This window comes from Dama dama, chromosome 22 (assembly GCF_033118175.1).
Source record: "Dama dama isolate Ldn47 chromosome 22, ASM3311817v1, whole genome shotgun sequence".
Classification (NCBI taxonomy): domain Eukaryota; kingdom Metazoa; phylum Chordata; class Mammalia; order Artiodactyla; family Cervidae; genus Dama; species Dama dama.
This window is the reverse complement of record NC_083702.1, coordinates 19,862,277-19,876,802: the sequence shown is the minus strand read 5'-3', so window position 1 is coordinate 19,876,802 and position 14,526 is coordinate 19,862,277.

Sequence of the window (14,526 nt, the reverse complement as noted above, 5' to 3'; positions counted from 1 at the left end):
TATAGAGAAGGAGAAGAAATCTAACACTTATTTGTTTCCTCCTGCAGCTTAGGAGAGAGAGAAAAAAAATGTCTGACACTTACAGCCTATTTCCTCTCTTTGGAGACCCCTGGCCTTCCCTGCCTGTTACCCTCTCATTGTGATCTTTATAAATTACCTCAAAGCAGAGGTACTTCACATGAAAAATAAATAGATCACTAGTTTCACTGGCTAGCTTAAAGATTCAAATGAGGTAACAGATGAAAGTCTCTTGTTACTCTATTTGACTCCATAAATATTACTAATACATAGTTGTTTTTTTTTTTTTTTCCATCATTGCTCTATGGAAATGAAAGTAAAAATAGCGGCAATAATATTTTGTGTTATTTTTTTGTGATGGGTGTTAGATCAGCATCTAATTTGTGTATGTGTGTGTGTGTTTATGCTCAATTGTTCAAGTATCGTTTGTTGAAAAGACTACTTTTTCTCTGTTGTATTTGTTGTAGCTACGGGTTCCAGGAAACAAACTCACTCAAAAGTACAATGCAGACAGTGGAGTGCAGTTTATTATACCGGCGGCCCCAAGACAGAGTCTCCTCTTAGCCAAGGACCCCGATCAGTTTTTGTAAAAATCTTATATACCCTAAGTGTATGTGCTCAAACCCACTTCCCCAAATTCCTTGAAACTAGTCTGGACAAGGTAGAAGAGAGATACAATCAAAGTTAACCCATGATTCATCTGTCATAAGCCTAGATGGTTAAACAGTGGACATTTATCAATAGACCTGTGGTCATACCCTGGTAAGCATAATGGGATTTATGACTTTGTTCTGTTACAGAGATAATTAGCATATTCTTTTAGGCGATGGAGAGTCTAGGTACAAGTCCTGAGGCTCCTTCTTCTGGGGCGTCAGGTTTTCAATTGGTATTTTGTTTCCACAGATACTGGGAATATAGCTCAAAGTCCACAGTATGGCCCAAGATGGAGTCCTGCTTTCAAGATGGAACCTGTTCTGTTTCCTCCTTTATATTGCCTTTGCTCTTTGGTCCAAATTCAGTCTACTGCATTTATGAGGGCCTATTTCTGGTTTCTCTATTCTGTCCCATTGATCAGTTTGTCTTATTTCAGCACACTAACTTGCTTACTGTAGCTAGATAGTAAGGTTTGACATGGAATAAGGTCCATTCCCCAATTTTCTTCTTCAATATTGGGTTGACTATTCTGGGAATTATGCCTCTTCATACAAACTTTAGAATTATTTTGCCAACACCTATAAAATGACTTGCTGCATTTTTATTGTGAGTATATTGAACCTATAGATGATGTTGTAAGGAACTGACATCTTGAAAATATTGTGTTTTCCTATTGTTGCAGGAAAGGGGACCCCTTCCAGGGCCCGAAACTGGGCTCTTATCTAACACTTGGAAATGAACTGTCCGAGGAGACACATGTGCTGACATCGCAAGAGATTTTATTGGGAAAGGGCACTCGGGTGGAGAGCAGTAGGGTAAGGGAACCCAGGAGAACTGCTCTGCCACATGGCTTGCAGTCTCGGGTTTTATGGTGATGGGATTAGTTTCCAGGTTGTCCTTAGCCAATCATTCTGATTCAGAGTCCTTCCTGGTGGTGCAGGCCTTGTTCAGCCAAGATAGATGCCAGAGAGAAGGATTCTGGGAGGTGGTCGGACATGTGATGTCTCCTTTTGACCTTTCCCGAACTCTTCTGGTTGGTGGTGGCTTATTAGTTCCATGTTCCTTAGCAAGATCTCCTGTTGTAAAACAACTTGTGCAAATAGTTACTATGATGCCTGGCCAGGGTGGGCAGTTTCAATCAGTGTGCTTCCCCTAACACTATCTACAAACATGGAGTATCTGCTGATTTAAATTCTTTGATTTTGTTTACCTGGGTTCAGTACTTTTCCTCATATGGAACTTGTACACATTTTGTTGGATTTATACATAAGCATTTCATTTTTTTAGGGTGCTGATATAAATAAATGGTATTTTGTTCTTAATTCTACAGTTTGCTAGCCACTGTTGGTGTCATCGAAAACAATTGACTGGGATACTCTCTTTACATTCCTGGACAGAAGGCTACTCAAAGTCTCAAATGTGACTCAAAGTCATGACCCTCTACTTGCATGTGCTCTCATGGTTGTTCTTTCTGGTATGACTACCCTCATAGTAGCATAAACTATTGTTGACTGAAAATATGCACAACCTAAGAGTTGAGAATTATGTTTTACTCAAGAGACTTACTGAGGACTATAGCCCATGATTATTGTCCACTTAGATAGCTGAGGGGACTGTTCCCAAGGGGTAAGTTGTAAGACAGGAGCTAGAATATATAGGAGCTTCTGCTGAGAGAACACCCATGTAATTAAACATCAATATTTCATTGTATGCATGCACAGTGTTTTAAACTTTCGTTCATTAAAACCTTTGTCTTTGTTCTTAGTGGCCCCCAGAAGTTTAAAGGATGCTAGGTCCAATCAGAATTATCATATGCTGGGCCTCTTTAGTTCTCTGAAACAGGCAAATTAGAAGCCAGATTCTTGGGTAACAGACAAAAAAGTTGTGGTGCAAGTTGTGTGGTCCAACTCCTTCTAATGAGAAGCTGTAAGTGGACTTTATCATCTCTTCATTCTGCTCTGAGATGAAGGAAGGAGCTATGTAAAGTGACTTCATGCTCATTTAAAACCACCCCTTTACTAGAGTTGCCATATGAGCCAGTGATCCCACTCCTAGGCATATGTTCAAAGAAAGCAGTAATTTGAAAAGATATATGCACCCCAATGTTCACAGCAGCACTATTTACAATAATCAAGATATGGAAGCAATCTAAAATGTCCAGCAACAGATGAATGGCTTAAGAAGATGTGGTACATACTTAACAATGGAATATTACTCAGCCATAAAAATGAATGAAATAATGCCCTTTGCAGCAATATGGGTGTGTCATGGGAGTGTAATTTCCTTGATTCTGTCTCATCACAACAAAAATTTGAAGCGACGGACGTTAAAGCCCTTGGACAGACCATGTCACAGCTCTTGGACAGATCAGTGTTATAACTCTCAGAGATCAGTGCTACAGCTCCGTGTTACAGCTCAGTTTTATTTAGAAAATAAAAGAAAAATACATCCTCGAGGTGTGAGGTACTTTTCCTCATGTGGAACTTGTACACATTTTGTTGGATTTATACATAAGCATTTCATTTTTTAGGGTGCTGGTATAAATAAATGGTATTTTGTTCTTAATTCTACATTTTGCTAGCCACTGTGAGGGCATGCCGACCCAAAAGACACAAAAAGGAGAGAGCGCGGGACACCCTACCCTTTGGCTCCTCTTTTTAATATGTTTTTCCTACCCTCTCTCTGCTCCAGGTCTGCCCTAGGTAAATTGGGCTAGCCAGGAGTGCTGTTTGTTCTACTTGAGGTCCTCACTCCGGTCTTCAGACCTTCCTTTGTTCTATTTTTGAGGTCTTTCCCTTTCTTGTCTTTTAGCCACCTCCATTCTGGACTCCTTTTCCCTATTCTAACTACCCAACAGATGGACTTAGAGATTGTCATACTAAGTGAAGTAAGTCAGACAGAGAGAAACAAATATCATATGATATCACTTATATGTGGAATCTAAAAAAAAATTAAAATGAATTTATTTGTTATACAAAATAGAAATAGATCCATAGACACAGAAAACAAACTTATGGTTACCAAAAGAGAAGTTAGGGGAGGGATAAATTAAGAGATTGGGATTTATATGTGCATATTACTCTATATAAAATAATCATTAAGGACCTACTGTATAGCACGGGGAACTGTATTTAAATTTTGTGATATATTGTGATAACATATGACAGAAAAGAATCTAATATATATATATATATATATATATATACACATGTATACTAGATATGTATATATACATAACTGAATCACTATGCTGTACACACACAACATTGTAAATCAACTATACCTCAATTAAAATTCAAAAAAAAAAAAAAAGAAAGAAACACACCGGTTATTCTTTGTAGTCCTCAGGAAATGAGGTATGCCTAGCCCCTCAGGTAGCACCTGGAAAAATTGAGGTGCTAGCCATGGAGTTCAAACTTTCTGCTCCTCAGGGAGAATCTGGGAGCAGGACTTGCTCTCCTGATTATATGTTGAGGTTCAGGGGATGGGGAGTGTGGTGAAAAAGTGTTGTCAGGTTTTCCTACCAGCTTTGGTGTGGTTAGTTTCACAATTACTCTGCCTCTTGAGCAGTTCCTGGATTTCTCACAGAAGAATTCATCCACATGTGACTGTTGAACTTGTGTATTTTGGTAGGAAAAACAGTCCAGAACCTCCTATTTTGCCATCAAGTTGTGTCAGTCACAGTGTCTTTCAATACTAAGCATGCATCTTTGTAATAGTCAAACCTATAAAGAACCAGATGTCATTAAATGGGTGTAAATAAGCATTGTAACAACCATATAAAGGCTTACAACTCAGCAATCAAAAGGAATGGGCAGTTGATACACTGAACAATTTGATTGAATAAATGAAAAAAAGAAAAAAGCTAATCACAAAATTTTACGTATTGTTTCATTTCATTTTTTGTAACATTCTTGCAATGACAAAGTTGTCGAGATAAAGAACAGCAGCTAAGGACAAGATGATGAGAGAGGAAAGAGGGGTGTGGCTATGAAAGACCTACAGGCTGTATCTAAGTGGTGATGGAGTCATTCTGTATCTCCACCATGTCAATGTCCACATCTTAGTTGTGATTTCACACCTTGGTTTTTAAGATGTTACCATGGGGCTCATTAGATAAAACGGACATAGGACTTTTCTGTAATACTTCTTACAACTGAGTGTGAGTCTGTGATGATCTGAAAAGTTTTTTTGAAGTTTAATTAAAAAATAATGTGGATATAATAAAAAACAAGTGAGGTTCACCACTCCAAAAATCAATCCTCAAGGGAGGAAAATACTGGCAGAAAGGAAACTTGCTTTTAATCAGAATGTTGGAAATCTAGAGAGATGGTGGACTCAGTGTCCCCAAGAACCACCTCCAAGATTCTGCTCAGCCCTGAAAGATTTTAAAGGGAAACATGAAGTAATTTCAGTTAATCCTTGGGATAAGGGGTCAGAGTCATCACCATCCTCCAGTGTGTGGGCTTGTTGACTTCTTGTGACCTTTCTTTCTAAGATATCTTGTTTACACCATTCATGAGATTACAGACACTAGGGAAAGATGTAAGATCATCTGTTAACTGGAAGCTAATGGTTTGAGCTCAGCAGTGGCCACAGGACTGGAAAAGGTCAGTTTTCATTCCAATCCCAAAGAAAGGCAACGCCAAAGAATGCTCAAACTACCAAACAATTGCTCTCTTCTCACCCGCTAGTAAAGTAATTCTCAAAATTCTCCAAGCCAGGCTTTGACCAATACGTGCACCATGAACTTCCAGATGTTCAAGCTGGTTTTAAAAAAGGTAGAGGAACCAGAGATCAAATAACCAGCATCCACTGGATCATTGAAAAAGCAAGAGAGTTCCAGAAAAACATCTATTTCCGCTTTATTGACTATGCCAAAGCCTGTGTGGATCACAATAAACTGTGGAAAATTCTTCAAGAGATGGGAATACCAGACCACCTGACCTGCCTCTTGAGAAACCTGTATGCAGGTCAGGAAGCAACAGTTAGAACTGGACATGGAAAAACAGACTGGTTCTGAATAGGAAAAGGAGTACGTCAAGGCTGTACATTGTCACCCTGCTTATTTAACATATACGCAGAGTACATCATGAGAAACGCTGGTCTGGAAAAAGCACAAGCTAGAATCAAGATTGCCAGGAGAAATACCAATAACCTCAGATATGCAGATGACACCACCTTATGACAGAAAGTGAAGAGGAACTAAAAAGCCTCTTGATGAAAGTGAAAGAGGAGAGTGAAAAAGTTGGCTTAAAGCTCAACATTCAGAAAATTAAGATCATGGCATCTGGTCCCATCACTTCATGGGAAATAGATGGGGAAACAGTGGCTGACTTTATTTTTGGGGGGGCTCCAAAATCACTGCAGATGGTGATTGCAGCCATGAAATTAAAGGACACTTACTCCTTGGAAGGAAAGTTATGACCAAGCTAGATAGCATATTAAAAAGCAGAGATATTACTTTGTTCACAAAGGTCAGTCTAGTCAAGGCTATGGTTTTTCCAGTGGTCATGTATGGATGTGAGAGTTGGACTGTGAAGGAAGCTGAGCACCTAAAAATTGATGCTTTTGAACTGTGGTGTTGGAGAAGACTCTTGAGAGTCCCTTGGACTGCAAGGAGATCCAACCAGTCCATCCCAAAAGAGATCAGTTCTGGGTGTTCATTGGAAGGACTGATGTTGAAGCTGAAACTCCAATACTTTGGCCACCTCATGTGAAGAGTTGACTCATTGGAAAAGACCCTGATGCTGGGAGGGATTGGGGGCAGGAGGAGAAGGGGATGACAGAGGATGAGATGACTGGATGGCATCACCAACTCGATGGACATGGGTTTGAGTAAACTCTGGGAATTGGTGATGGACAGGGAGGCCTGGTGTGCTGCGATTAAGAGGTCGCAAGGAGTCAGACACAACTGAGAGACTGAGCTGAACTGAATGGTTTGAAGACAGGTAAAACAAGGCGGTCTCTGGCATGCAAGGTGCTCTTTGCAGAAAACGGATCTCAGCAGTGAGAAATGGAGTATTTCCTGCCATGCCAGTAAACAAGGATCTCACAGGAATCAGTGATTGCAGCCCTTTGAAGTTAACCTGTGAGACCTAGGGGAACACGGGAAGGAGAAGAATATCTGCTATCTAGCAACCATCAGACCACAGCCACTACCCTATGGTGAGCCCTGAGGAAATTTTAGATGTGAAAACACAGAATATTGGCCCCAGATAGGTGAGGTGGATAGCAAAGGAATGATTTCAGTGAGCCCAGACTCTTTCATCTTCCAATATATAGAAAAATGCTAAATCCCTTAACATTGGATATCTGGCTTTCTTTAATGAACAATAAAATCTTTTAATTTCAGACTACTGGCCCTTTGTTGCAAACCTATATAACCTGATTCTTCCCTTTCACCTCCTCAGAGCAGTTCTCTCAGGGCTACTTGAGAAGTTGCCTCCCAGACCTTAAGTCCTAAAAATTCCCACTAAATAAAACACAACTCTCAACTTTTAGGTTGTGAATATATTTTAAAGTCGACAGCAGGAGGCTCTTTTCCTTGTCATTAGAAAAACTGTATTATAAATGACTTTTAATCAGATATCCCCATGCTCTACTCATCTCTGACCCTTGAGCACACCTTATAAATGTTTTAATCATACAGAAACTTGGCTTACTTGCCAGTTCTTTCCATAGATCAAAGAAGTAGGAATGGAAAATAAGTAATTAACAGATGATCAGATCTCATCACTAGCTTCCTTTTCAGTGATCTTGATGGGGACAGAGTAAATAGCTAATCCCATTAGGGGATTATAAGTTTTTTTAAAAAAGTATGAGAGACCCCTGTAAGTTAATAATCACTTAAGAAAATAAATTTGCTTAACCAGAAAGCTAGCAGCTTTGCTTAGCAACAAAACCATGAGGTATGCTCCAAAACAATAAAAGGATGGTGGCACAAAACCCACATCCTGCCCCGTGAGCTCATTGAGTTAATGACCCCTAGAATATGCTTTCTACACATAAAAAACAAACAAACAAAAAACAATAATTTGTGCAAAGGTGACATTTCAAAGCAAAGATCCTCATTGTATTGAGACCTGAAATATTTCCTTAGTGTCATGACAATCCTGGTTTAATCATTTAGGGACAGGAAAACTCCCCAGACCAATCTAAAGGAGATGCTGATGATGGAAACATGATGTCTACTCAGAAATGAGGAAGAAAGTGATTTTGCCCCTCTCCACTTTTCCTTTGATTATAAAACTGTAGCCCATTTAGTTCTAGGTGCAGAATCCTCTCACCCACCTGTTTTTAAGCCTCACAAATGTCCTGTTCTAAGAAATCACCTCTAATCTATCTCTTTGCTTCTCGCTGAATTTTTTCTGTGCCTAGACATAGATGAACAGATTTCTTCAGAGCATCCCCCCTCCCAAAATGCCACCCAAGAGTTTCAGTCTCCCAAATAAATCATGTGAGCAAGATAGAGGAACGAGTCTAGAGGAAGACTGCGAGGAAGCCACCTGCATGCAGTGGGGGTTGGCAGTGACTCTGTTCCCGTCTCAACAAGGAACTGAGATCACTTCCTCCCGTTTCTTTACAATTTTCAGGGCTAAGAAGAATCTTTGGAGGTGGTTCTGGGGGGACACTGAGTCCACTATCTTCTCAGATTGCCGGCTTTCTGATTAAAGACAGCTTGTCCTTCCACAAATGTTCATAAGTTTGATTTGGTAAGCCACGAGCAGTTGGGCCCAATTCAATTGGTAACTTGCAGAGAGCTCTTTCCTGCGAAGAACTCTTTCCTGCCAAAAGCTGCTTACAATAAAAGTTAGATTAGATGAAGGAAAAAAACCCAATTCATCCCTTCCATGCACATAGAGTCAGAATCCACCACATCATTTGCACAGTCAAGTGCAAAATAAAAAGGGAGGAGTGCTTTGTTTAAATTTGTTAATAATTTTAAGATATCAATGGTAGGGCATTAAGCCAAGTATGAAGCCCCTTTTCTGTCCGGAAAAGTGTACTCCCAGATGGTCTGCATGTCCACATAGCTGATGGTGCACACAGAATCATTTTTAGTTACCATTCACCACTGACTGTGCATGCTCTGTATTCTTGCTTCTTGAAGAGGGTACTTTCCTCTGCTGAGCTACCTAACAGGAGTTGCTTTGCTTATTGGATTTCACTCGTTTCTCTCAGATATTTTTCACAATGCACAAGGACGAAATATACTTTCCTCCTACCGTTGAAGAAACACTCGCATTCAGAATATTTAAACTCAGGCACTGGCCAATCAGAAGAGCCAATGGTCAGTGTTCTACACGTAGGGGTTACAGCTTTATCTGAGCCCTGAAGAAAAGGTTGTAGGTATTCTCTAGACCAAAGCTTCACTGGGGAGATATTAGAAAATAAAGTTCATACTATTTCTGTATGAATAACTGTGACTAAGCAGGACTCTCTGGGGCCTTCCTGGGATGGACACCTCCCCCCATGTCCTCTGCCAGTCTCTTGCTTGAAGAAAAGGTATTGTTTCCCAAGCATCTCCAGAGTCACAAAAGCCTGGTTCAAAAATTTAGGAGAAAGATGGTAGGGGTAATTAGGCGAAGGAGGAAAGGAACAGGCCGAGGTGACTCCATCTTGGAAAAGAAGGAAACTCCATCTTACATTCTTAGTGAACTTTGGAATATGTGGCTGGTAGCAATGGAGATAACATACCTATGACTGAACAGGACTCGCAGACTGATGAACACCAGATTCCATACCAAGATTTGCCATCGCCAGAAAGAATGTAATAATCCTCTATGTAGTCAGTCACCATTGTAATCTTCATGGCACCCATTGGTATAATGTATAACCAGCTGACCCTTCTGATTATGAATCATGGATGTAGCCTGATTGTTCTCTCCCTTTGACATTTTCCAGAGTAGGGCTGAGAAATTTGGGGATGTGGGTTTGTGCACGTACACTTAGGGTATATAAAGTTTTCACAGAAATGGATCAGGGTCTCTGGCTAAAGAGGAAACTCTGCCTTGGACCCGCTGGTGTAATAAACTGCACTCCACTGTCCACATTGTCCTTCTGAGTGGGTTTGCTTCCTGGAGCGTTTGGCTACAACATTTGGTGCACTGGCCGGGAAGCTCCTCACTTTGAGGAGACAAGTCCCGCTTGGGGCTACTCTGAGTCCTTGTGGCTTGGATCTTCTAGAGGGGGGAAGGCATCTCGCCCTCCTGGAGAGATTCCATTTCTCAACGCCTGGGCCTTTCACATTGGTGGAGAGTGGACGGCAGCAGGGGAACTGAGTGCTCAGGTAAGGAGGTTCCCAACTAGCAGGGTGGAAGAGGGGGCCTGATCAATCCCCTGTGAGGGACTAGGGAGACCGCGGACAGCGACTGTCACAAAGAGGTGGTATCCACATTGTTCTAGGATAGATTGCTACTGGACAAACGCGAGAAAGTTTTGGGGGAATTCAGGGCTGTGAATGTCACAGAGGAGGTGGTGTCCTCATCGTCTAGGGGTAAACTATTACGGGCAATTGTGAAGGGGCTTCTAGGGGAAGAAACTTGGCCTTTGTGCGCCTGTATTTTGCCCTCCCCAAGGAGGTGTCCTATCTGCTGTGAAATTTTTGATCCCTTCAGAACTGTCAGGCTAGAAGGAAGGGGATACATAAGTGAGTGCGAACTGGCTTTTCCGGAGATGGCCTGGGATGTGGGATATTTAACACAGACACGTCGATCCCCCTTCTCCCTCTGAGATCTGGCCAGTAAGGCTCTTCTCACCCCAGTTAGGAAGGAGGCAGAATGGCAATTTAAGTGTTTCATTGAGTGGAAATATCAGAAGTACATAGGGGACCGCAAACTTCAAAGAATGAAGAGGAAAGGAAGAAGAAGGTCCAAGATGGTAAGCAAGATAGGGGGAAATGAATTTAAGGCAACTGAGTTGGAGTGCATGATTAAAATTTTTAAGGAGGGATTTGGAGGAGACTATGGGGTGAAGATGACGCCTAACCGCCTCCACATACTCTGTGAGGTTGAATGACCCTCTGTGGGAGTAGGATGGCCACGAGAGGGCACCATGGACTTAAAAATAGTGGAAGCAGTCTATACAGTAGTCCCAGGAGGGCCGGGACACCCGGATTAATATCCAAATACTGACTCATGGCTATGGTTGGCTTGAGATCCTCCCCCTTGGGCAAGGCTTTACTTTCAGAAAGGGAAAGAGAAAATAATGGTACAAAAATTGACTGATAACAAGAAAAATTCTGCAGGATCCAGACAGGGATGATTTGCCCCTTCTCCATACTTGATGATGTGCCCGCCATCTAATGCTCCACCTGGACCAGAGGCCGCCTTGCCTGATCCAGGGCCTGCTGGGGCTCCTGCAGCTGCCCTCCCATTGGCTCCCCTGGAGAAGGTAGAGTTACCATCTTGGCAGGCTCTGATTACTGGGGGAAGGAGCCTCTAGTCAATGCCCACAGGATTCAGCCCCAGCGGAACCTCCTAAGCTATACGCACCTCTCCCAGTGAGTACTGATGGGAAGAGGGAAGGAGACACTGGAATTAAACAGAGGCTGCACTCCATCAAGGAGCTGGGGGGAAAGGGCTCCACTACAAATGCCCCTCAAAGAGCTTCAACACCCCCCAGTTCAGGGAGCAGATGGACATTACCACCAACCTCCAGTAGCCTATTATTACGAGCTGTTTTCCTTAATGGACACATTAAATTGGCAGAAACACACTCCATTGTACTGAGAGAAGCCACAAGGCATGATCAGGCTGTTGGAAACTATTTTTAGAACCCACTGCCCTACATGGGATGACATAATCCAGCTACTAGTCTCCCTAAGACATAGGATCCTAACTGAGGCCAGAAAATGGCTAAGAGAAATGGCACCTGAGGGTACTGTAAACTGGCAGTGGTGGGCAGAACTAGTCACCCCCGATGAGAGGCCCAATTGGGACTATAACACAGAGGAAGGAAAGGGCCCGATATCGGCTGGCTATTTTACAAGGCCTCAAGAGGGGGGCCCGAAAGCTCATGAATATAGTGAAGCCCACCGAAATAATTAAAAAAGAAACTGAATCACCCTCTGAGTTCTAAGAAAGACTGTGTGAGGTTATAGGCTCTATACACCAATAGATCTGGAGGCTGCTGGATCTCGGATGATAAACACAGGCTCTGTGTCTCAAGCCTACCCTGATATCAGACGCAAGCTTCAAAAAGTAGATGGAGTATTGGCCATGACTAACTCACAATTGATTGAGATTATTGATAAGGTTTTCAGGAATAGAGACAAGGAGGTTGTATGACCTTCCAAGAGGGAAGTCAGATGAATTAAATAATTGAGAAAGAGAGCTGATCCAACCATTGCCTGAATTTGGGTGGAAGATAACCCCACCCCCCACCCCCACTCCGGCTTGCCAAACATCGAGCTCTGGTGGTAATAGAACTCAAACCTGGTGCCATAACAGTCAGGAAACGTCAGCACCCACTGCCGCTGAAGCAGGCTGCCATTTTGCCACATATAAATAGGCTAGGACAGGCGGGCATCCTGATTGAATGCCAGTCAGCCTGGAACACACCAATCTTTCCTGTTAAGAGGGGGGACTAGACTGCAGGCCTGTGTGGGACCTTAGACTGGTCAACCAAGCCACTGTGACCCTACATTCCACCGTTCCTAACCCCCTATACTCTACTTAGCCTCCTCCCACCGAGTGCTAAGATCTATACTTGTTTAGATCTCAAGGATGCCTTCTTCTGTATATGCCTTGACCTGGTGTCTCAACCCATTTTTGCTTTTGAAAGGGAAGACCCAGCAGGGGGCACCAAACAACAGTGCACATCTACTAGCCTCCCAACTATCTTTGGGGAAGACTTGGCTTCTGACCTGGACTCATTCCAGCCAGAGAGGTTCAGATGCAGATTGTTACAATATGTGGATGACTTGCTTTTGATTGCCAAGAACAAAAAGGATTGCTGGGAAGGGATCAAGGCTTTACTGGAGCTGTTGATGGAGTCCGGCTACCGAGTCTTGAAAAAGAAGGCACAGATCTTCAAGGAGGAGATAAGATATTTGGAGTTTGTTGAGAGGAGGCACAAGGCTGTTAGACCAGTGGAGAAAAGATATCATTTTGAAAATCCCACAACAAAAAAACAGACGACAGGTCTGAGAATTCTTGGGAGCCACTGGGTTTTGTAGGATTTGGATTCCGGGCTATTCCCAGATGACCCAGCCGTTATATGAACTCTTAACTGGACCAGAAGGAGATTCACTGAATTGGACTGAGAGACAGCAGCAGGCCTTTGAGGAACTAAAACTGGCAATTACGTCAGCACCTGCCTTGGGCCTGCCAGACCTTACCAAACCGTTTACTCCTTACATAACTGAAATAGACAAGGTGGCTATGAGTGTCTTGACCCAGACTGTGGAGACTTGGGACAGACCCATGGCTTACTTCTTGAAACGACTGGACAATGTTGCCACCGGGTGGCCAGGATGCTTCCAGGTGATTGCTGCATTTGCCTTACTAGTCCAGGAGGCAAACAAGCTGACTTTGGGCCAGGACTTAACTGTAAAAGTCCCCCATGAGGTCAACACTCTCCTACAAGGCAACCCCACAGATGGCTGTCAACATCTCGGATTACTCAATACCAAGGACTTTTGTGTGAGAACTCTCATGTCACTATTGAGCCTTGTCAGCCAGAAAGTGGGCCCTCACATGATTGCAAAGAAATCCTAGAGGCAGTTCATGTCAGCAGACCTGACCTGAGAGACCAGCCAATCCCGGACCCAGATTAGGTCCTGTACCAATAGCACCAGCCTGTTGAAAGAAGGACGACTGTCTGGATATGCAGTAGTCACGGAGGAAATCATCATCGAGGCTGGCTCCCTGCCATCACACTGGTCTGCTCGACTGGCCAAACTATATGCTCTAATCTGGGCCCTCCAGCTGTCAAAAGTTAAGAAGACAAACATTTACACTGACTCTAGGTACGCTTTTGCTAGTTTACATGTGAATGGGGCTTTATATAAGGAGAGAGGTCTTCTGACAGCAAACTGAAAGGCCATTAAAAACAAGGAAGAAATCTTGACTCTATTAGATGCTGTGTGGGAACCTGAAAAGGTAGCGGTGATGCATTGTTGGGGTCACCAAAAGGAAGACACCCCACAAGCATGGGGAAACTGACTAGCAGATAAAGCCACAAAACATGTGGCTTAGGAATTTGGGGCTGCTGATGGGGGAATCTATCAGAACCTTTGTTAACTTTGACTCTCCACAGTATACCCCAGCCCAAGACCAGCTGGCCGAAGCAGAAAGGGCCACCAAAAATGAAAATGTTGGTGGGAACCGCCGGATGGCAGATTACTGGTACCCGAGGCATTAGCCCCCACACTGGTATCTCAGGTTCACCAGACAACTCACTTGGGACATGACAAAATAGAAGAATTAATTCGAAAATAATTCCTAATTCCACGACTTTCCTCCTTGTGTAGAATGGAATCTCAGAACTGTTCTGCTTGCTCAAAGGTCAATGCTGCCCTTGGACATAAACAAAAGTCCCCAGGGATACAATTAAAAGGCACTCTACCTTATGAACATTTAGAAGTGGACTTTACTGAAATGAAACCCTGCCAACACTGTCGCTTTTTACTGGTCATGATATGTACCTTCTCAGGATGGATGGAGGCCTTCCCCACCCGAACTGAAAAGCAAAGGAAGTGGCTTGCTGTCTGCTTCGAGGATAATCCCCAGATTTGGTTTCCCAACCAGCATAGGATCAGACAATGGCTCTGCCTTTGTAGCCTATCTAATTCAACAGGTATGCAAAGCTCTAAGTGTCAAATGGAAATTGCATACAGCATACAGGCCC